Source organism: Gobius niger, assembly GCF_951799975.1.
Source record: "Gobius niger genome assembly, chromosome: 3".
NCBI lineage: Eukaryota > Metazoa > Chordata > Actinopteri > Gobiiformes > Gobiidae > Gobius > Gobius niger.
The window spans coordinates 34561357-34585468 of record NC_136854.1 but is presented as its reverse complement, the minus strand read 5'-3'; the positions used below and the strand labels follow the sequence as shown (position 1 = coordinate 34585468).

General features: G+C 39.0%; 1 protein-coding gene across 4 annotated transcripts in view; it reads left to right on the top strand.

The window, feature by feature from the left end:
* The window catches only part of kcnq5b (potassium voltage-gated channel, KQT-like subfamily, member 5b), a 192724-nt gene that overhangs the window by 57954 nt on the left and 110658 nt on the right, over window positions 1-24112 (top strand). The gene's annotated exons all lie outside the window — the stretch shown is intronic.

Below are 24112 nucleotides of genomic sequence, written 5' to 3'. Positions count from 1 at the left end.
TTGATTAAAATTGTAATAACTGAGTAAAAGATTTGTATTTTTTTTGGCCATATTGCCCAGCCCTAAGTCGAAGTAAGAGTATTGACCCAAACAATTACCCAAGTAAAAGTAAAAATGTCCTTGGAGAAAATGTTGCATGAGTACTGTTAGTAACTGTTTGAGCGAAAAGATTTAGTTTCAATTACAGTGGTAGTTCGAATCCCGCAGGTGCACACTGTCATTGTGTCCTTGGGCAAGACACTTCATCCAGTGTCTGTGTACACTGGTTCCTTGATGTAAAGCAGGCAGAAAGGTGCTATATAAATATGACAATTTACAGTGTAAATTGTGTGAAACCAAACATAAAATAATGTGGAAATTGTGATGCTGTATTTCCAAAGAAAATTTGAAGAAAATATCAAACAACAAGACAATTCTAAGACCAAGGTGCACGAGATAAACTACATCGACTTTATTGTTCAAAAGGAAGCCTTTGCCACATAAATATTTTCACACAGTGGAAAAAGTAACAATTATTTTTACTCAAGTAAGAGTACAATTTCTTCAAAAGGATACTCCAGTAGAAGTACTTGAGTAAATGTAGTACTACCCGCCCCTTTGCCACAGAAATAAAGTTTGGCCTATATTTAAGCTTTTAATGGTAAACGGTGTTTGATTCTTATCATCTGAACAGAAATGTGTATAATTTCAGTGCCAAACAACAACTTAATAAAATTTAAAAAAAGGTCTGAACCCACTGTAAATGCACCCACATGAAGCCACTCGGTGCTTTTGATTGAACCTGAATGAACGGCACTCTCCGATATTCGCCTATTACCGATCTGTATAAGGATAGATGCTCTCTGTCACACACCATTTGAAGCGCTAAAATGGCTTTTCCCATTGAGCGTGGATGGTGGCTGTTTTTTAGCTTAGGTTTTTTGATCCGCGCAGTAAATGCGTGCCCTCCAAATCCCTCGCTCATTCATGTTTTATTTAGCGAAGAAGAAGAAAAAAACTGGTTTAGTTCCCCGTCTAGCCAGCTGATTAGCAAGTTAAATGGAGCAGAACACAACAAGGAAAAGGGAATTAGAGTGTTGCTGTAAACATATGAGTGCAGAACGATGCCACATTGGAGTCAGAGCTCTCAAACAGCTGCTGCTAAATGCATTAATGCTAATAGCGAAGGCAGATCTGATGGTTTGTGGTGATTCAAAACATTGCAATTTTCAGCGTTCAGCTTTTATTACAGTATATAATTCAGAGAGTTTGCCAATCTCATGAAATGACACCCATAAATGAGTCACACGCTTTTAAAACTGACATTATGACAAGGCGAAACGGGCATTTGCATTTTAAAATAATGTTCCTGAACGCAATCTCTTCTGTTTATTTTAAACAGTCCCCAACTCATTTCTCGCTCTAAGAAACCCATCTGACTTCTGCACATGCAAAAACAAAACCTTCCTTGTTGTGAAATGGCACTTATGTAGCCCAGCCATATTGCAAATGTTACATGCTTTTCTTATTCAATGGGCACCATGGTAGTGCAGCGGTGATGATGATGTCACCGGACCCAGTGTGGGGCAGGAGCCAGTTTTTCCTATTAACAGCATTACACTTTCACAAGTCATAGAAAATGTATGGATTACAAAAATGATCATTAATATCAGTCACTGGGTCCATGATCTCTCTGTGCAAGACCAAAAATGTTCTCAAAGACAAAATAATTTTTCATCTATATAATAGTATAGGCCTTTAGAATGCTGTGATGTTTCTTTTTGACCATTTGTAAACATTCAAGAATACGAAGGTTCTGTATTTTATATATTGAAAAACTGAATATAGAATATAAAAACATCTGTTAATACTGTAAATATACATATGTATATACATAAGACTGTAAATATATGTATGTAGACATACCACAACAATGTGAAGTGTAAAGTGTGAAGTAACAAAAGGGGCAGATATTATAAGACTTGTTCTTCTCCTCTGCTCCGTTTCATTCATACTGTGTTGGCTTGGCGGTTTTATTGTGATTGTGAACATCACTTTTGAATGAAATAAATAAATAAAATGAAATGAAATGAAATGAAAATGTCACCTGCAACCCAGCCACACAAACAATACAGAGATGTGTGGTCAAGGAGCACATCATTTCAATGGCCGTGAATAAGGCAGTGTCCATCTGCATCAGAGCAAATATGGTGGCTTACACAAGTATACATTTATTTATTTTTAAGATTGGCTAAAAATCACTGAGTACCAAGAAACAGTGTGATAACTGCCAAATAAACAGGCAAAGAACTAAACATGGTGAATCAGTGCTGAGAGAAGTTACCAAGTTGGCTCTGACTGATACAAGATACAGTCATGCTGAACTTTTGATTGTTTGAGTACTTTTCAAAGAATATGAAAGCAAACACAACAAGGTTTTTTTCACTCATAGTTAGTGTTTGTGTGAAGCCGTTTGTGCTGACAAAAACAGGGTTTGCTCTTTTTAAGTCATAATGAAAAAAGAAAGTACCAAAAATGACCCTGATCAAAAGTTTATGATCATGAGGAATGGGCCGCTTTACCATTAGATTATACAGAACCTTCTCCACCACTACACAAAAGACTCCAAGCTGTCATTGATGCTAAAGGATGCACAGGACGGGGGTATTTAAACTCAGTCGTTTCACCATACATGGCTTCACACAAGCACTACACTGTGTTCCAAATAATTATGCAAATTGTATTTCAGTGTCAAAAAGAAAAAAAAAATTCAATGAAACTAATTGATGGTATTGTGTCTCAGGGCTCTATGAATCATCGACATCAATCTCAGAGACCTGTGATAATTAGTTGTTAAGGCCAGTTAAGGGAAAAACTTAAGCAGACCATCATTTTAAAGCAATATGGGAAAGAAAAAGGGTCTTTCTGCTGAAGCGTGAAATAGTTGAATGCCTTGGTCTAGGTATGAAAAACCTTCGATATTTAATGAAAAATTAAGCGTAATCATTGTACTGATAAGAGATTTGTATCTGATTCAGAGCACACACGGGTTTGTGCAGATAAACGGCACAACAAGGACGGTTTCAGCCAGACAAACACATCAGATTAAGAGAACAGATTCTACAAAGCAGCAGATAGGTATTTGAAGCCGCTTTTGCCTCTGGAGTCTCCCGAACATCAAGGTGTAGGACCCTCCAGAGGCTGCAGTTGTGCATAAACCTTCTATCCGGGCCTCCCCTAAACGGTTAATTTAATGCTCATGAACAGAAACGGCTGCAGTGGCTCAGAAATGCAAGCCTCATTTTCAGTTAATTACAAGCTTTAAAATGTATTGAAACGATGAGTTGCATAATAATTTGGAACAGTAGATTTGAGTAGTTTTTTTTACTATATTTATTTTTGAAAAATTACTGTTATCACTGGGAGATTTTTTCAACCACATTCAAATGATCCTCTACCAGTTAAAGACTTGAAAATTATGCTGACTCTCATTTGAGTTGACAATTTAGAAAATCAAAGAAAATTGTCATTTGCATAATAATTTGGAACGCGGTAACTATGAGTGAAAAAAAAAACATTTTTGTGTTATCTTTCCTATTTTTTGAAAAATTGTCAAAAAATTAGGCCAGGGTGTGTAAACCTTTGAGCACAACTATATATGAAAAAATCTCATGAAGCGTCTGTGACTTGATTGCCACCAAACGTGTGGGAGAAATGATTTGACGTGCGTTATTTGACGTTGTTCGCAGTTGCTTCTGCTTCTGGGTTTGCACTTGAGGTGGCGCCGTTTCTGAGTAGTTGGCGCACCAGACTGGGCATCTCTCTGTATGAATTAATCTGTAATTGTACACTGAGCTACTGCCTTAAAAAAAGACATCCCAGTTGAATTGTTTCAGCCTATTTGCAAATGTATAAAGAAAAGTGGGTGTGTTTTGTTGTTGTGTCTTTAATGGTTAGGTAAACTGGAGAACGACCATGTTTTAAATCCATGTACAATGCGTGCTTTTAGAACATACCGGTGTCTTTGTTGGGATTGTGTGTTGTGCGTCTGCAGTGAGCCGGAGTGAGTGGCCAAAGGAACATAATCCAGACACAATGGGACAAATGACCATGAGATGTCATAACAGCAGCACATTCACAATGGAAAAAATAGCCTCATGTAATCGCTAACGGGCTGCAGCAGACCTACCTGTGTCGTGTGCAAATATTAATGATGCGACATGTTTTGTCTTGGCTACGGTGTCCTCTTTTGAACCTGTCGCATTCTTTTGAGGGGAATTATTGTGGCGCTATTTGTTGCACAAGTTTGTTCTGGGATACTGGGTGTATATATATATTTAAAAAGAAATGTCTGTGGCAGTGTGGATGAGAACTGTTGCCTCATGTTTGCTTCTGCACAAGGGATTGAGGATGAAAAAATACTTCTGTCATTTGTTATTACACAGCAAAACACCAACAAAAAGCAGAAGTCAAAGTTTTAATTGCTATCTAGCCCAGCCATAACCAAGTAATTTGGCCGATTGCAACAGGAAGTTAAACATGTATTAACAAATGTGATGATTCTTAAAGGGATATTTCATGATTTTTGACATAAGGCCTCATTTCCTAGTTATCCAGAGTGTTGTTGATTTCTGGAGATATTTTATTTTTTTAAATTCATGCAGTCCTTATATTTGAAGAGTTTAGAGGTGCTAGGCTAGCGCATGTCTATGGTAACTAGTAGCCTGCATTAAAAACAGTCTGACCCAAGCACAGTGCACCTGAGGCAAATCACTTATAACACCAGACTACCCATATAAATGCCTGTGTTGGCTGAATAATTTTGAAATATAACCATTTTGCATTTAAAAGAACTTATTTTTGAGCAGCGTCAGCTTCCTGGTTGTAAGCTACGCAGCAGCGGAGTGATCTGCTAGGTCGCCGGATCTACAGTAGTTTGTTTACCTGCGGCCGGCATTAATACACAAAGGAGCTTTCTACAAATCAGATATGGCAACGTTTGGAGGACTACCCCATGATTTTGAAGAGGTTTTTGATGCAGGCTACTAGTTACCATAGACATGCACTAGCCTAGCATTAGCCTAGTATCACTAAACTCTTCAAATATAAGGCCTGTATGAATTAAAACAATTATATCTCCATAAATTAGCAACAATAGATAACTAGGAAATGAGGCCCTTTGTCAAAAATTCTGAAATATCCATTTAAGGCCGAGTGATGTGACGTTCATAACCGACCGGCTCTTTTGAATGGTTCGAACCGGATCTCAATTGTGAAAAGAGCCGGATCTTTTTTTTGGTCAATTTTACCCAGAACTCCCCCGAACGAACACAAGAATCAGCCCAACACTGGAGCTGGCGACACAAGTGAAAGATTTTTGCACTAAAGTCAAAGCTAAATGCACTAAAAATGATTTGTCAGACAGTTTCCTTTGACAAGCTGTGACCCCATCGACCTAAACCAGTCTTGTACAAACACTGCACCTTAAATATTTCATATTTCATATTTCCATTGAACATTCTTTTCTGCAATTTCATCCATGCAAATCCAATCCAATCAAAGTTCAACTCAGCTCAAATGTACCATGTATGGATTTTCTTCATATTTTTTGCAGCACGACCAAAAAGCTGCAATAAAACAGAACACTCTCATGGCAGTTCACAAACTTTCCTTACTCTGCGAAAGCTGCGTTTTATTAATGATGAAAACAAAACATCATTACATTTCAAGCCTTTTTCTGGTGGAAAATCTTGTCATTGTCTTTATGAAGTTTGTTCTTCTAAACTATTCTACTGTGAAAAAGTCTTGTTTTGGTTGCTTTTGTTTGAATGGAAAAGGAAAACGGGAGTGTTCATCTCAACCAATGGTCTTGCAATAGATAGATACAGACAGCATCTCATAGAAGGGGGCGTGGCTTCGCCGAGGGGGAAAATAGAATCTTTTGGGAAACACATTGTTTCACTCTTTTTAGCCATCTTTTGCTGGAATATGAACTTATTTATCACACATAAAGAAAGTCAAATGTAAATCGGGCCCATATGGATATTTTCTCACAGCAGATTGTTCAGTAGAAGTGAAGCATTCTCCATTATTTATGTATTTTTGGGCTGCACTTTGCTTCTCTCCATGTCTTTGTATCTTTTTTTTAGTAGAAAACTATATTCATAATTAAGCTTTTGTTAAAGAAGTTTTTTGAATAATTAAAGAAAGTTTACATTTTTCAAAAATTGTTTTCCTCCTTAACTGTTTTCAAACATGCCCATATATGGGCGATTCCAGAGATGCCGTCTGTTCTCTGGAATTTGGAGAAAAATCAAAACTTGCTCTAATTTTTCAAAAACTACTTTAACAAATACTGAATTATGAATATAGTTTTCAACTACATAAAGACACAAAGACATGGGGAGGACCAAAGTGGTTCAATAGCCCATAAATACATAAATAATGGAGAATGCTCGCATCATGCTACATGTTAGCATCGTGCTAATGCTGACGGCTAGCTAGCGCTTGCTACAACTGCCGTCTTTTCACTTTTACTGAACAATCTGCTGTGAGAAAATATCCATATGGGCCCGATTTACACTTCACTTTATTTATGTGTGGTCAATAAGTTCATATTCCACCAGAAAATGGCTAAAAAGAGTGGAAAGTTTCCCCCTCGGCGAAGCCACGCCCCCTTCTATGAGGAGATGCCGTCTGTATCTATGGCACAAAGAGATAGGGACTCAAAGATCTTCTATTTATAGTTTCATCAACATTTAAGTCTTTATTGAGTGCAGTTCAAAGCTTTGGCTTTCATCTCAAAGTGATAAAAAATAATGTGAAACTGAACAAGATAATTAACGTAGGCCCGTTTTAAAACAGATTAGTCGGCATTATTTTAACAACTTACTAAAACGAAGCCGCAGCTCGGTGTGTTTCCCCTGTAATCAGGTGCGTGCACTTACGGCGGGAATGCGGTGATTGTACATTGAGTTTGGAGCGCGTGCTGATTTTCTGTAATCACTTTCAGGTCAGAAGAGCGCGGCCGCCTCCCACGCGTCTGCCACTGCACTCACACGTCTTACATCCCCGGCATATGCCTCATTTACATTCACTGTATTTCCATGTGAACCGCGGTATGTGTATGTTAACAATAACCAAAATAAAGTCGCCACAAAACAAGAGAAAGGTCACACGCTCCTAATATGCTGTTTGGTCTGTCTTCTGCAAAAGATCGAGTGTTCATCTTGTATTGATGAGAGGAGAGTGTGACCGACTATAGGAAACACAGATCAGTTCTTCCTTATTATTTCAATATTATTTGTTGTGAGTAGCAGTTACAATATCGAGAGGATGTTCATACTTTTAGATAGCATTTGATATTCTAAGCTGCCCCGTCTTTCATTCCTTGCACTTTGTTAATTCACCCTGAACCTCTTAACTCCCGCCTGAACCAAGCACATTATTCTCCAGTTTGGCTTTACCCAAATCTGAAAGCTTCTTGAAAAAAAAAAAAAAAAAAGTGTCAAAATGAGGATGAAAATGCAACAAAAAAGTGGTGAAAAAAGCAACAAAAAAGTGACAAAAACACGATTACCAACTGAGGTAACACTTTATTTTACCTTTTGATATATTGTACTTGTTAAATGTAGTACAATGTAATGTACTTTGCAACAATATGTACCTAAGGGTTACATACACAATGGAATAATGTGTATTAGTACTTTGCACTTTAATGTAATAAGAGATAAGACCCAAGCTCTAACCCTAACCCAAGGTCATATATCCTATTACATTATGTACCTGCAAAGTACTAATACACATTATTCCATTGTGTATGTACTACATAGATACAAGCTATTACAGATTGTTACAAAGCAGATTACATTGCACTACATTTTGTTAGGTACAATGTATAATAAAGTGATACCAAAACAGATGACAAAGCCAAAAAAGAGCCACAAAAAAGTAACAAAAACATGCCGGGAGAGCAACAATAACAAAATAAAAACGTGACGAAAACACAACTAAAAAGTGACAAAGAGCGAGAAAGAAAGCATAAAAAAAATGCAAGTAAAAAAAACTACGAAAGCACAACAAACATCAGTTTTGTAGGTCTTAGCTTTCAAATGAGGTCTCACTCTGGCCTATTAATCTATATTATTATTATTATATAGACTGTAAGCTCCAGTCGAGAAGCTTTTAGATTTGGGTAAAGCTGAACAGAAGAAAATGCACTTGGTTAAGGCTGTTAATTTTCAAAACTAATGCATAATATGCAGGCAACAAGACGAGATAAAAGCCTTGGAGCAGGAAGAGCATCTGAACTAAAGTGTTTCTCGGGGCATCCTACATTTCTCCATTTTGACGCGTTTTATAGTCTGTTTTTCTGAAAATGTTTTTGCAGATGAACTTGGTCCTTTTTTCCTTCCTGCTTCATACACAGCTGCATTGTTCAGGTCGTATCTGCGGGGCGTCTCTTCATCCCAGCACTAAATGAGCTTTTCAGCCTTCGCCCGCGCTCGCCTCCCCAGTGTGAGCCGCTCTGAACCTCTCTTCTCCCGCTTTTCTCTCCATCCCTCTCTCCTTTGAACGAATTTACCTCGGCTGAAGTGGCACAAGTGCACGGGAACTTTAACACTCATTCTTTTTGGCGCTGGTATGTGTTTTTTTACAATGAAAGACAGCTATTTTCTGGTATTTGTGGCCGCCTCTGCTCTCAAGTCCTTCATTTATTTTTTTTCTTTATTTTTTTTCGCGACATATTGCCTTTCATCTTGTCTATTCTTCCCCTGCCTCTCACTCAGTCACGGTGTAGGCGGACGGTACAAGTCGTAATAAATACAGAAGAGCCGTTTCTTTGGCCTGGAGTGCATTGAGTCACTGTGTGCTGCTGTGATTTGATGTCTCCAGGCAAAGCAAAAAGCAGCGTGGACAGACCTAAGTGAGGAGGGCCATGTACAGCAATGTGTCCAGTGTATAGTCAGTCAGTTTACAATAACAGAGTTCAATGCTTGAAGTCACTAACTGCTTACTGTATATATATTTTATGTATTGTTATTTAGGCTAAAAGTGTTTACATGGCAGCTATAGGTCATATTACCAAAAAACCTTATACAATATGTCAGAACAGTCTAGTATGGACACATGAAGAGTTGAAAGACTTACATGATGCATTTGAAAGGCACTTTGTCTTATATTTGCTGACTTAAAGCAGTACTAAGTTACTTGTTTAGCTTAATAAATCTTATTCGTAGTCCCTCTGGGGGTAATACAAGTGTTAATGGGATGATTGGTTGGTCTTTCATCTCCCCCTGGTGTCTTTGGTCAGAAAACCGCAATCGCAACTTCGCACCAATGCACACTAATGGAATCACGAAGAAGAAGCTAACAGGCTAACAGGCAACGCTAACTGCGAGCTAGTGCCACTTAAACAGTATTTACAGCCACGTTTGAGTGAAAAAATAATCTCTATTGTGTAATTGGATGTACAATATCCCTCTCTCACTTTGTCTTTTCTGTCAGTGTAGTATTTACTTTCACGGACAATTAATGAGTAAAAAACGCAACATGCTACGACACCTGCAGTGGCGCTTGTGGCCTCTTGGGGCATGAGTTACTTAGTAATGCTTTAAGGGGAGACTTTATGGTCAAAACTAAATTTTCAGGCTCTCTTAGCATATAAACTTTCACCTAAAAAAAAACATGTTTAAATAGTGCTTGACTGAATGTTTCTCCATAGATTTATATGGAAAATTGTAATTTCAAGAGCTTTATCACATTGGTGCGACAATCTCTCCACGTCAGTAGCTCCAACAGACTTCAGTCTTGGAGTCAGTCAGTCTTTTTTTCTTCATATCTATTTCCTGGCCTGATTTATTGAGTTTTGAATTTCAACAACAAGGCGAAATAAATAAATAAAAAATCACAGATTTTTTCCACTAAAAAACAGCTTGTTTTAAAATCATCCAAAATCCCCTCTGGTCTTTGAAAGAAAAATGTGTCAACAAAATAAAACCATAATTTAAACCTTGCTCTTACTCATTATTCAGGTTTTGTCATCTTATTTACAAATAACACATAAAATGACAAAAAACTTGCAATACATTATTTTCTCATATTTATGTCAATAATCTACAGCAAAAGGTTCAAATTGATATCTCTACATTTAAAAAATGTCCCTATTCACCTTCAGCGTCTCGCCTTAAAGGGGCTAGATGCAAGTTAGCCATTTTATACTCACTACTGCCACATCAGGTCATATGTGTAACTGCAGCTTCTATATTAAGCTCGTGTATGACGGCACTTCGGACCCAAAGTGACACCTTTTTGAGTGACAGTGCAGGATTTTAGAGGCAGTTGTGGTGAACAGGTCTGAGCTCATTCTACACATTAGGACATTGTTGGAACATGTAGGGGGAGGAAAATACTTCATTTTAACATTTTTAAACTCTGCATAGTCCCTTTAAGTCAGCAAATTACGTCTCAAAGCTTATTGTGACTTTAGGAATGTTTTCTGTGTTTGCCTTGGTTTCCTCCGGTACACTGGTTTCCCTGCACTGAAAACACAAAGGGTCCCTTCTGCATCAATAAAGGTCAATAACATAAATTTGCTATGTATAGAAATGACAAAACTGAAGGAATGCGTGTACTACGACAGCCGAGTAGTGGTTACATCCAACTTATGTGTTTTGTCCCATGCTGCGGGCTCAGAGCAGTCCCTTTCAGACACACTCCCACACACAGGTAGGCAGTGCTGGAATATAATAAATCACAGGTCGGCGCTGAGGCTGCGGTGAGCCTTCTTAATGGAGTCCCATATTAAAATACAGTCTGTGGGGTGGTGAGTCACGCTCAGTGCAGCGCTTCTGTTTGACTGACCTGCTCTGAATCAAACTGTGGGAACTTCATGTAGATGTGCCACTGTTTAGACGCCTGACACATGAAAAGCCTGTGTTTGACGTGACATTTTCAGACGCCACACTTGAAGTACATTAAGTGGTCGAGGTAATGGTTTCTAAGATTACGTTTCTCTACAGCGCTGCAGGTTGGCAATATATCGTCTCAAATAGGTTGTAGCAGCAGGCTGTTTTATACCCTCCCCACTAGAACAGTATGAGTCCACCCTTCTGCTAAGAGATCACAAAGGTTGAGGGGCTTTTTTTTAGTGGCAGGGGAAACCGGAGTACCTGGAGGAAACCTACGCGGACATGGGAGAACATGCAAACTCCACACAGAAAGGCCCCATCTATTTGGGAAATTAACCCACTATGCGTTGTACCACCGTGCTACCCTAGTTGCTGACAAAGCCTCTTGAAGTGAGAAGCAAAATGCAGTTCAAGTTCAGATGACAGATTAAGAACCTTTATCTACAATCTTTATAAATAAACTAAAAATAAATATATAAAATTCACTTGCTGTCTAATATCTAAAACAGTTGTTGGCAAAATTATTTTGCAAATCAGGGATCAAATGCCTGTTAAAGTACTCCAGAAATGTAAACATACTGTCAGTTCCTACAGTATGGCCCGACCAATATGGATTTTAGGGGTTCAATACCGATATGAAGGGGGTTGGCCTGGCCGATAGCCGATATATAAGTATTTTAAGTAATTGAATTTGATGTGTTTTTTTAATCTCTCAAATAGCCTATAGCTAACCATTTATTGATATAGTAAAGGTTCCAGTAATAGAAATATATAGAAGTATATCTAGCAGAGGCCGATACCAATTATTGGGGATTTTGATTAGCCGATGCTAATATTCATCGCTGATATTTTTGGAAAATGTCTGGTCTATAACCCCGTGTATGAAGCTTCTAAATGTGTCAGTGTTGAACTGTGACAGCAGGGGGCCCTGTATATTCATGTTTAGTTGGTACTTTAGAGGAAGCTTATTTGAAAGACAAAAATCCAAAACAAAAAACGGAAATTCTGTTTTCGTTCCGGAATTATACACAAAAGTCTACAATATAAAATGTATATAATAGGTCCAAGCTTGTGACCGATTTTCACCGCGATGTTTCTCTGCTTCTCGGTTTCGGAGATTTCAGCAATACAGACGGGCATTTGGTTTGGCATGGCACAAAGTCTTAAAAACATCTTAAAAGCCATGAATTATTACAATATTTTCCATATGTTTGGGATATATATAATTGAGTGATAATGTGTGAATTTTTTATGTTGGCATAAATAAGTCACGCAAACCTTGAGATGACCTTGAATTTCTAAGTTTCTTCTAATATCCCTGTGTGTGTCCTTGTCTGAGATTTACAGCAGTGAGCACCTCGGGCCTTTATTACTGTACAGTTTAATCAGGTCGAACAGATGTGGACCCTCAGAAATCAAGCACCCACTACTGCCGGTGATTGCACTCTTACATAAGAGGCAGCGGCACCATCATTGTAAATATGTGGGGGGAAAAAGCATTCAAATTAAACCATTTAAAACTTGCTTCATTTGTGGATATATAGAGCTGTATATTTTAATGTTCCCATAAAGCAGTCCTCTATGTGACTCATTTACATGTGGATAAGTTAGACACATGGGGCCTGAGCTTGTGTGTATAAACGCAGTCGCATAACTTTTTGTGCTTAGTAGCACAGTGATATTCTTGCTGATCCAGACCTAGCGCATTAAATGGGCTGTAAGTGGGCAGGACAGACTCCCATGGCCAATGGTGATGTTATGTTGAACAACCCTGAGGGAACCGATAACGTAATAATGGCCCATAACGTACTGATTTTCATCAAATGTAATATGCCGATAGTGCTGTTGGTCTCTCATAAGGAGCTTCTGAACCGCTCTTTGTCTGATCCGTCACCTAGGACCTGTTTGCCATGGGAGACCCTACCCTACCCTATATACATTTTATATACATATATATATATATATATAGTGTATATTATTGCTCACTGGAGGTGTGTTTTAAAATTGTTCAGCCTAACCACTCAATAACACTGACATAAATGGGCAAGTTCTATATAGCCATTTTTTTTTTACAATCCTTGCATGATTTTATAATTAAATGCTTTTAAAGAAAAAAAGTTGTCTTCCTTGTTAGCGTATTGCACAAACCCAAAAGAAGATATGACGAAGAAGCTACATTGTGTTGATACATCAAATAACTTGATTAATGTTGTTATTGCATTATTGGCTGTAGTTGATACATTATCAAAGGCTTTTCTCATTGCAAGGCCAATAACATAATACCTTAATACGTTATCGGTCAATCGTTATTACATCATCGGCTTATTACATTTGAAACTGCTCAAATTGATTTCGTTATGGGTCGTTTTTATACGTTATCGGTTCCTACAAACCTTTTTCCTCCAACCAGACTCTGTGGCTGGGAAGGGGGCGAGGGCAAGGGAGAGGGGTGGTGGGGAAGTGGGGGTGAACACGTGCAGAGGGGCACCGCAGCGGGAAGGGCTGTACATCTCTTTCTCTCTTTCTCTCGGGACACGGACAGTGTTTAAAGGGGCTAGATGCAAGCTAGCCATTTTATACTCACTACTGCCACCTCAGGCCTTTTGCGTAACTGCAGCTTCTATATTAAGCTCGTGCATGACGGCACTTCGGACCCGAATTAACACCTTTTTGAGTGGCAGTGCAGGATTTTAGAGGCAGTTGTGGTGAATAGGTCTGAGCTCATTCTACACATTAGGACATTGTTCGGAACATGTAGGGGGAGGAAAATACTTAATTTTAACATTTTTAAACTCCGTATAGTCCCTTTACCTCAAGTAGTAGTAGGAAAAGACTGTGACGGCTGCTACAGGAGAGCATCGTTCAGTGCTGCTTGTACCATTTTTTTTTTTTAAATAAGCGACGCCCTCTCGCCAGTGGAGCAGTCAAATGGCACAACAGCAAGATGCCTCCTGTCCTTGCACCAGGTGTAAGATCTGGCCTATTAAGTACTATTACTATTTTAATAAACATGTCATAGAACTACATAAATCACACCACCCACTACCAAGATTTCACTTTCATGTACCAATTTGATCATTTAGTCCTGTTCTATGTATCTCTTCCCCCCAGCTTCTTCGGATAATTTAATCAATACTTTTACCTTTTTCACGCCTCAGTTTGTTGTAGATTTTTCCCACCAACTTGGGATTTGTGTCACGGTGAGCATAATTCAACAGTCTTACGCTCAGCAGACCTATTGGATTTTGCCACAGGCCTCCTCCTTTAGTGGAGAGAGGAGATCCCACTTTAATTTCCAGCCTCGCTCTCTCGCTAAGTCATGGAGTTTGACGCGTTACACAATTTCTCTCCTGCTTTAGGGAGAGCCCTGCTGTTGCTTTCCAATAATCTTCGCTACACAAATGGAGAGTCCTATTTAAACATTCATGCCTGGGGATCGGGGGGGTCTTCCGACTGCAATATCTCTTCAGTTCTAAGTAACTACAAACAAATTCAATGTCGACTTGGCCGCTGGACAACCACAGTGGCTTTTAAAAGACAAATCCGTATCATTGCCCTGGCGACATCGCTTGGCTTTGGGCATTTTCAACACCTTTTGCACGTATTCTGTCTTTTAGAGAGAATGGGATTTGTTTAAGCCACAATATATCACAAAATCACACGAGTCTTTAGAGATTTACACATTTTTTGCAAGCACATTTACAAGCAAAAATACAGTGTAACTTTAAGGTTCAGCTTTAGTCTTTTTCTTTTAACCCAATTTACTATTTTCCAAGTCAGAAACATTTTACTGGCAGAAAGAAAAGAAGTACAAATTCTTACCATTTTGTTTTTGTACATTTTGAAAATCAGGCATAATTTAAAAGGATATTTCAGGATTTTGTACATAGGTCCTCATAGTTATCCAGAGTGTTGTTGATTTCTGGAGATATATATATTTTTAATTCATGCAGTCCTTATATTTGAAGAGTTTAGTGGTGCTAGGCTAGTGCTAGGCTAGTGCATGTCTATGGTAACTAGTAGCCTGCATTAAAAACAGTCTGACCCAAGCACAGTGCACCTGAGGCAAATCACTTATAACACCAGACTACCCATATAAATGTCTGTGTTGACTGAATACATTTTGAAATATAACCACTTTGCATTTAAAAGAACATATATTTGAGCCGCATCAGCTTCCTGGTTGTATGCAGCGGCCGAGTGATCTGCGAGGTTACCGGATCTACAGTAGTTTGTTTACCTGCGGCCGGCATAACTACACGTGGAATTCACAAAGGAGCTTTCAACAAATCAGATATTTGAGCAATTTTACATTCATTCCAAAATTCATACTGTGTGGATGCTCAAAATGGAGTCGGCTGAAGCAATAAGGTAATAAGTGCTGACCCCATGTTCAATTCAATGTACATTTAGATAACATAATCAATTATTAGGTCTGGAACACATTGACTTTTGATGCAAGTCTTTCCTAAGCTAAACAGATACAGATACAATCATCAGGGTCCCTCTGACCAACAGCTCAGCGTCTCGACTTCCCTTGTTTACTTATTTCTTGTTTTGTAGAGATGGCAATGACACAACTGGTAACAGCAGCAACAACAGCCGGGTAATTCAAGTTTGGTTTAGTTCATTTTGTTAAGCTTCAGGCTGAGGCTTTGCTTTTGCCTTCCCTTTTCACAAACTACAGCGTTCACACTGTAGTTTAGATATGGTAATGTATGGAGGACGACCCAATGATTTTGAAGAGGTTTTTGATGCAGGCTACTAGATACCATAGACATGCGCTAGCCTAGCACTAGCCTAGCACTACTAAACTCTTCAAATTTCAGGACTGCATGAATTTAAAAAATAAAACAAAAACTCCAGAAATCAACAACACTCTGGATAACTAGGAAATGAGACCCTATGTCAAAAAGCCTGAAACATCCCTTTAAGATAAAAGCTACACAAGATGCTGCTAATGGGGCATTCTGTAACAGGTTAATAACATCATCGTGGCCTCATCAGGGTTCACGTCTACATTCAGGTCAAGATGCAGAAGTTAGACAACAAGCATTATCCACTCGTGCAGCTCTATTATCGTACATTTAGCTCTGTCCAACAGCAAAGTACTCAGCTGCCCAAGGACATAACTTGCTCTATTAAATGTGCTCTTATCACGAAGAAAAAGCTTTGGGGGAAAAAATCATCTTTGAAAACACTTTCTTTTCAAGTTTTAGAATGACTAATGTTTCTTTTGAATTTTAATTTCTTTAATACATGCCTTTTGCTCTGATATTCAGGGACAATGACACAAAGACTCGCGCGCCAAGGCACAAATCCATCATTGTTCTGTCCTTTGCTGCTTCCGTTGCCTTTGCTACATGTATGAAGTCAGTGACAGCCCTCCCCCTGTTCACAGAGGGCTTCATCAATAGTGCCTGTGACAGTTTAATAAAAAGCACTTCTTTATCTCCGGCCTGATGGGTCTCCAGCAGCTTCTCTGTTTTCCCTGTGCAGGAGAAGGCCATTTGATTGAGATATGAACTTCACATTCAAACCAATAGAAAGGATGGGCCCTGGCACTATGCACTTACCCAGTGTGCACTGCTGCAGATAATAAAGGCACTTCAGTCAGATTTCAGCTGCATAGAAAGTAGCGCTGAGGAATGAAACAATGTGGTTATGAGGTATTTGTTTGGTAAATTGGCTTTTTACATGCATTTTTGCATTTTTTTTAGGTTCAGAATCAAATGCTGTGCTAAAACTCCTATGTCAAAGGTAAAAGTGGCACATGTTAACGTTACAAATCTGCAGGTCAGCTAGATGCGTGGGTCCTTTGCAATAAAATGAGCTGAAACAGACCTTAGCTATACAGACATTTTAAATCTGACCTTTACTTAAAGGGCAAAAATGTTGCTGAAATATAGTTAACACAGTTATATATAGATTTTGATTTTTTTAAAATGGAATCAGCTTTCTTTAGTTTGACATTTTTTATATGTTTATAGATAGAGAAAATAATGTTAAACTGTTGCCGTGCCGACCATGTTATGTCAACGGGAAATGGGTGAGTAAAACTTGTTAATATATTTAGTGTTTATTAAATAAAAAACAGAAAAAAGGAATGAGTCACAATTCTTTGCCTGGAGGACTCTGCCATGCTAATGAGGCCGCAACTCAGCCCAGGACAGATCAATAGGCAGGTAGTTAGCAGTGATCAGCTGAGAGTAGGGTCGTTTAGACTGAAACTCAACTGTGAGTTAGGTCGTTAGGACTTAGAACTACAACGATGTTTGCCTACAGTTGAGAGTAGCCTTTGATAGTGGTGTATGAATGAGAGTGTGAATGGGTGACTGTAAAGCGCTTTGGGCCTGACAAAGGTAGAAAAGTGCTATATGAGTTGAGTCCATTTAGAGGGGAGGGACTGAGCCAAGCTAAACTCCTCCCAGTGGTCTTTACCTAGTCCGCGATCTAAATTTACCTCTATCTATGTCACTTCCTGTCAGTAGCTCAAAACGTCAAATAACTTTTCTGCCCAACATTTCTTAATATAATCCTTATTATTACTTACAACAGATCTTATCCATCTAAATAAGTCATATTTTTCAAAAGCATTAAAACCTGTCATATCCATATATCCATAATCTGAATCTTCTTCGATATCCATATTGTACCTTCTTTCTGTCGATGAATACTTCCTGGACGAATGAGTTCACAAACATTTTAGACGTAAGGAAAGAGACGAGAGACAGCTCAAAATGTCATTCATAAAATCGAAGTTGTGTATATTTCGCTCTATACAGCCTCGTTTTATTTGCAGTGAGGGTTGAGAGTTGAAAATACTTTTGGTGTCTTTTTTTTAAATTATTTCACCTATGATGAGGTCCACACCATTTATTAACTGTATAATACCACCACAAATGAGATTTAACTGTAAGTATTCTGTTTAGCGTGGCCGCCCAATGCACTCAGGGGGTTTGTTTTTCACTACAGAAGCTGAAGCAGGTCCAACTCTCTGCTAACCGTGTTTAGAGACTCTTAATTAAGGATCATTTTTTAAACAGTTACCTCTCGTGGAGTGGCTGCCTGCGGTTGTGTCGCAGTGCAGGGGAAAGCAACCAGAAAATTAGCTCCGTAAACAGGGCTGCGGGAAATGAGTTTAGCTGCTTACTTTGGAGGGTTCCCAAAGCGATCACGCCGCTCTGGCTTTCGCTCATTTATACTTGAAGTTTTATGTCTTTGTCTGTGATTGGAATGAACTCAATTTGAGATATTTTGCCCCTGAAATTATCATCTTTTTTTTTAGCTGCGTAATGGGAGCAATTGAGATGTGAGGGCGGGGTTATTGTTGTATTGTACTAAAAGTTCCAGGTTCGATTCCCAGTGACTTCCCTGGTTGAGAACTTGGTTTTTGATTCAACATGATGAATGACTGAATGATTGAATGTAAAGCATGGAAGTCAAACTCTCTAGATGTCAAACTTCAGTGAATAAGAACTGGTTAGGTAAATAATTGTTGGATAAAATGAACAAAAATCAGAGCGTGTTTTGTCGGGGATTTGATCGACCGTGTCTGTGCCGCGCTCAAGTCCAGCTGTTCACTTCACACACAATTAACACAGGCTGCTCAGGACGGCTGGTACATGGAGAAGCATCCCAAAGCAGCGCAGACCCACTTGATTGGATTTTTATTTTAACAGTAGGATGTGAATAATTGTTGCTTTGGAAACTATGGTTTGTAAAAATGTGCTACAGACATAAAGTTTGATTGGATGATAATTTGCTGTTTTATCTTCACAAATTTCCCAATTATCGTGGATGAACATATCCATTAAAGTTTAGAAAGCATCTTTTTATATATATTGATGCAAATTATTGACCACCTTCTAGTGCCTAGAAAATCATCGGTATCACAAGATGTGGTCGGCTCAGGCGGTTTAATATATTCGATTGGTAAAAGATGATTTGATAACACTTTATTTTACTCTACCTTGATACATTGTACTTACCTAAATTTAGTACAATGTAATGAGCTTTGTAACAATCTGTAATAAGTTGTACCTATGGGTTAGATACACAATGGAATATATTGTATTAGTACTTTGTAGGTACATAATGTAATAGGACACGAGACCCTTAGGGATGGGGCTTAAGGATAGGGTTAGAGTTGCATGTTATTACATGATGTACCTACAAACTACAAATACATATTATTCCATTGTGTATCTAATCCATAGGTACAAGTTATTACACACTGTTACAGAGCTCAATACATTGTACTAAATTTAGTTAACCCGCCTGAGCCGACCACATCTTCTCTAGTTTGGCATTTCCCAAATATAAAAGCTTCTTGACAAAAGTCAAGAAGTCATAACGGCAATGGAAAAGTGACAAAAACACAACAGAGTAGTCACAACAACAATGCATGGAAAAAAGATTAGTTTAGATCAATTTTGTTGCTTTCAAATGAGGCGTTACTCTGTAGGCTGTGAGCTCCAGTTGAGAAGTTTGTAGATTTGGGTAAAGCCGAACTGGAGAAATGTGCTCCAAGACCTAATTTTAACTTACCATTACCATTCAAAGCTGTGACTCAGGTCTATACATGTAATTTATAAAATTTAGAGTTGACTGTTCCTCTCCTAAGTGAAAGACAGTTGAACATTTGGTCATATGACCACCCTACTAGTACTTAAGGCCCCTAGTGCCTCTTTTAAACTTATGCCCTGAGGAAAACCATCTCTAGGTCGAAACACATCAGCATGTCCATTCAATAAAGGACTTTTAACTAAGTCAGAGTGCCTCAGATCCTTTTTTCCCCTCTGTTCATCAAGTTTTATACCTGATCTCTGAAGAGCACCTGCACCTACTTTTTTGGACCTGCTGATGCACTCACTTTTTTCTGTTTTTCACAGTTGAACTTTAGTTGAAACTGTCAAACTAAAGTTGTGAGTTTGTGTTAAACTCATATACTGTAAGTACGTGTTTAATTTAGCCTCTTAACCCCCGCCTTAACCGAGTACTTTCTCCAGAGCAGCTTTACCTCAAATCTAAAAGCTTCTTTGCCTAAGAGCCTGTCAAATTAAATGACAATGAAAGATGGATCGCATACATTTTTAATTGCCGTTGTGGTTCCTCCCGGGTCTAATGTATTTCGTACAGGGCCGTCGACAGACTTGCTGGGGCCTGAGGCAAGAAGGTTTCCCATTTTGTACTGTTTTTGATTGACTCCTTTATGGGGCCCTCTAGTCCTTGACAACTGACCTGTTGAAGGCCCTGAACATCATAAACTTCTGGGATCATAAACTACTGCTTGCATGCTGTGTTGCTAAAATATAAAAGAAATTGTGTAGGGTAAAGTATAGGCTGTTGCTAATACTTCAGCGATACCCTTAATCTACACACCCAGAAATGGCCCACCTCTGCAGCCGTCGTCTGAGCAGCGAAGCCTGAGACGATGTGTGGAGACGGTGTGGAGCGTTGAGCTGTCCAAACCTAAACGTCGCAGTGAAACGACTCTAACCGCTGCCTGCTGCCTTCACTGTCAACTCTGTCACGTATGCCGCTATTTCTCCATATTACCCGCTCTCCATCCGCCTACATGAGCTTTTAGAGGTGGAGCACGGAAATAGAACAGCAAATTGATAAAGTGCACCGCGGAGATATTACAAAGGAGAATGGAAAGTCAGGTTCCAATAAAAGCGTAGTTTCTATAGGTTCTATAGGACAAAGAGAGGTGCATATACATTATATTAGTCATATTATTTTCTCATGTGGAGATTTTTTGTTCTAGGGCTGCAGCAAGGTTTAACATAAAACAAAATAACAAGTATCGCAGTTCAAGTCCAAGAGTATGAACAAATGAGAGAAAAGTGAAATACTTTGAACTGCTAATTTGATACAGGATTGACATGAATTCCAGAACATATTGTAGAGGTCTTTGTTAGCAGGTCTATTATTACATGAAAACGCTGAATTGAGGCAGAAATTAAAAATAATTGCAGAATTAACTGAACTTGATCCTGGATAAATGAAGCTGCCAGAATGTCTTCTAATTCAGGAATGCACTTTCCACTCACCCACACAAAACATACATTAAAAAAATAAATCCGTAGAACTAAGCCTCACGTGGGAGAAAGTGTCTTATCTTAAACAAACAGCCTGACATGTTTAGACTTTGTTTCGCAAAACAATTTTCATCCTGACTGTCTGACCCCTGCCGAACCGAGCACATTCTCTCCATGTTCAGCTTCACCCAATTCTAAAAGCTTCTCGACCGGAGAGTTCACAGCCTATGGGCCTATACGCCTCATTTGAAAGCTAAGACCACGTTGTACCGCGTTGTCACTTTTTGTCACTTTTTTTGTCACTTTTTTGATCGCATTTTTGTTACATTTTTTACGCTTTTGTTGCATTTTCACCCTTGTTTAAGCCTCGTTTTCATTGGTATTGCCGCTTATTTTCAAGAAGTTTGTAGAAGAAGCCAAACTGGAGAAAATGTGCTCAGTTCAGGTGGGAGTTAAGAGGTTAAAAAGTAGCTGTGCGTGTTACGGGTGGGCCATATCGTATCGCATATCCATATCGCAATATAATTTTTTGATGTCATTGTGATTTTTTTATATTGTTTTGCACACGATATCATTTATGTTACGCATCATCAGAGCAGCACAAACACTGACTGTAGGACACGGGGACAGGTGCTTAAAAAATAAAATGAAATGAAGGATGTAAACTGCTTGATCATATTTGCAAGGAAATTAGCATGGCGCTAAAAAAAATTAAGCTTAAGGCTGGGTTTTGAAGTAATTTGTCCGTTGTCAATTATATCGTCAAATATATCGTTATCGTGATATTTCTTTTTTTTATATCGTGAGACAGAGGCCATATCGCCCCGCCCTAATGCGTGTAATTCAAATGTAGATGCCACTAATTTCAGGGAGAAACTGTTTAGTTTATTCTGGTGTTTTCACTTAAAGGAATAAGCCACCGTTTTTACATGCTGAGATATGTTCTTACCTTAGCTTAGACGAGTTCTTTTGTACCTGTGTGCCTTGCTAAGTGCTGACGCCGTCTGTGCTGTGTTTACGTGCGTGATGACCAGACAGGTCCTAAAGAACTTGTCAAAGCTAAGGTAAGAACATATCTCAGAATGTAAAAACGGTGGCTTATTCCTTTAAAGCTGAAATACCTGACTATTTGTTGTTGTAGAGCAGGGGTCCCCAACTAAATCAATTTGAGGTCCGCAAAATTTTCTTTCAGCAATTTCGATATATGTCCAGGGTCCGGACATATGTTAAAACATGAGCACTGGTTGTCTATGTACATTGCAGAGCTGATCAATGCATCAATAATTTTGCCATTTTATTTCAGTGTTATTCAAACTGTTTAGATTCAGCCTTAGAAAGTATATTGAGAAGATGAAAGGCTTTGGGGTCTGGACTATAGCCTCTGGAGGTCCGTATCTGGACCCAGGTCTGCTAGTTTGAGACCCCTGTTGAAGAGTAAATGTATTTTTTGCCACCGAAGAGTCTGTTGTAAACACAGAAGAAAAAACAGACCTTGTTGCATTGTATTCACCTAAAGTTTTATTGAGCGATGGAAGACGTCAGAAGTAGAATGTAAGTTAGTGCAACTCATTTTGGGGGGCGGTTCATTCCTGTTTGCCTTCATGACTGGAGACATAGTACAGCTCTCATTCAAGTGCGTCACCAAGTTCCTGATTCTATTAGTCGTGCTAATATGACCACTAATGAGAGGGCATTTTCAGCGGGCCAAAAATAACCTGGTCTGGGCGGTGGGTTTTCATTCCAGCCGTCTGCAATAAGAATATGAGTGTGTCCAAGTCTGCAGGCTCTTATTATCACGCCTCACTCGCCTTCGCCTGCCTTTAGACACCGCCGGGGCAGACAGGTGGGAGGCTTTAAAATGAGCTCAACAAGGAAACGGAGAGGAAAGTTGAAGAGGTGGTGGCAGATGAGGGCAAAGGGAGAGTGAAGCAGCTCATTCATAAGAGGAAATCAAACAGTTTAAGAGCAGGTTAAAAGGCCCATGCTCACTAAATTTCCCTTTTCTTTTTAGCTCTAAAGCCAAGAGAGCTTCAGCCGACTTGTTATGAACATTTCAGCACGCAAAAAGCCTCCCGTATATCGATCATCCCTTTCTAATACCTTGCAAATTTTGGTTTTGAGATTAATAGAGCCAACAGAAGTCTGGTCATTGGCCTTTTCATACAAATCTTGGCTCATTTCTATTAGAGCATCCAACTTTTACATAACAAAAACATCAGGGAGCTACTTACAGACTGTTACTTGTGCAACTATGTGACTTAGGCGGAGTTCACCCTGGAGGGTTAGAAGCCCAGATCATAATTAAACATACAGAGAATTGAATTGACTTAATTTACCTAAATAGATAAATGCCTCTAAAATGCGACTTATCAAGCACAGAAAATAAAAAAAAATCTGTGGCGAGCTACCAAGAAAAGGCCGTAGCTCCTTGGCAACTGGTGGAGAACCTTGTATTATCAAAAACACTGAAAAGACAAACATCTTCTGTGGCGCTTTAATTGAAGGGGTTTGCACGACCTGTTGATAGTGTTTGAATTTGCAATTATTTTATGAAAACAATTGACTGTGCATAACTTCAAATCATAACAACTCCGCTCAAGAAGAGGCTTCCTGTGTTGATCCAGCACACCAAAATAAAAGTCAGTCTTATTCATTAGTTCAGCAGTTCATTAGTTCAACTTTCTTTCTGCCTCACTATAGCCTGGTTTAACCACACCCTCGTACTTGCTTTGTACAAGGTTTCGTACAAGGGTCTGGATCTTCACAATTGAGCTCCGTTTTCAGGTGGGAGGGGTTAACTCCTTTGAAACGACTGAATCTGATTTTCGCTAGTGTTTGGTCGTGCTCAATCACAACTCTTGGGAGCATTCCTTGCACATTCCAAGGCCTCAATTTTAATTGCTGGATATTTGGGAGCCGAGCCAGGACGGATTGAAGAGCTTCCATGTCTTTCGTATCCACCGCCATTGCCAAACTACAACCCTCAAATTGCCGTAAATGCTTGACGTCACCTACAACACCCGCCTCCCCCGCTCGCTGAATGGTGGGTAGAAAGTCAACCGATGTAATGCGGCCACTGACATCAGACCCAGACGTACATGTAGGAAAATGATAATGGCCGGAGTTTATGGATGGCTAAGGCCAGGCTAGCCTATCTATTAACAGACAAAACACTTA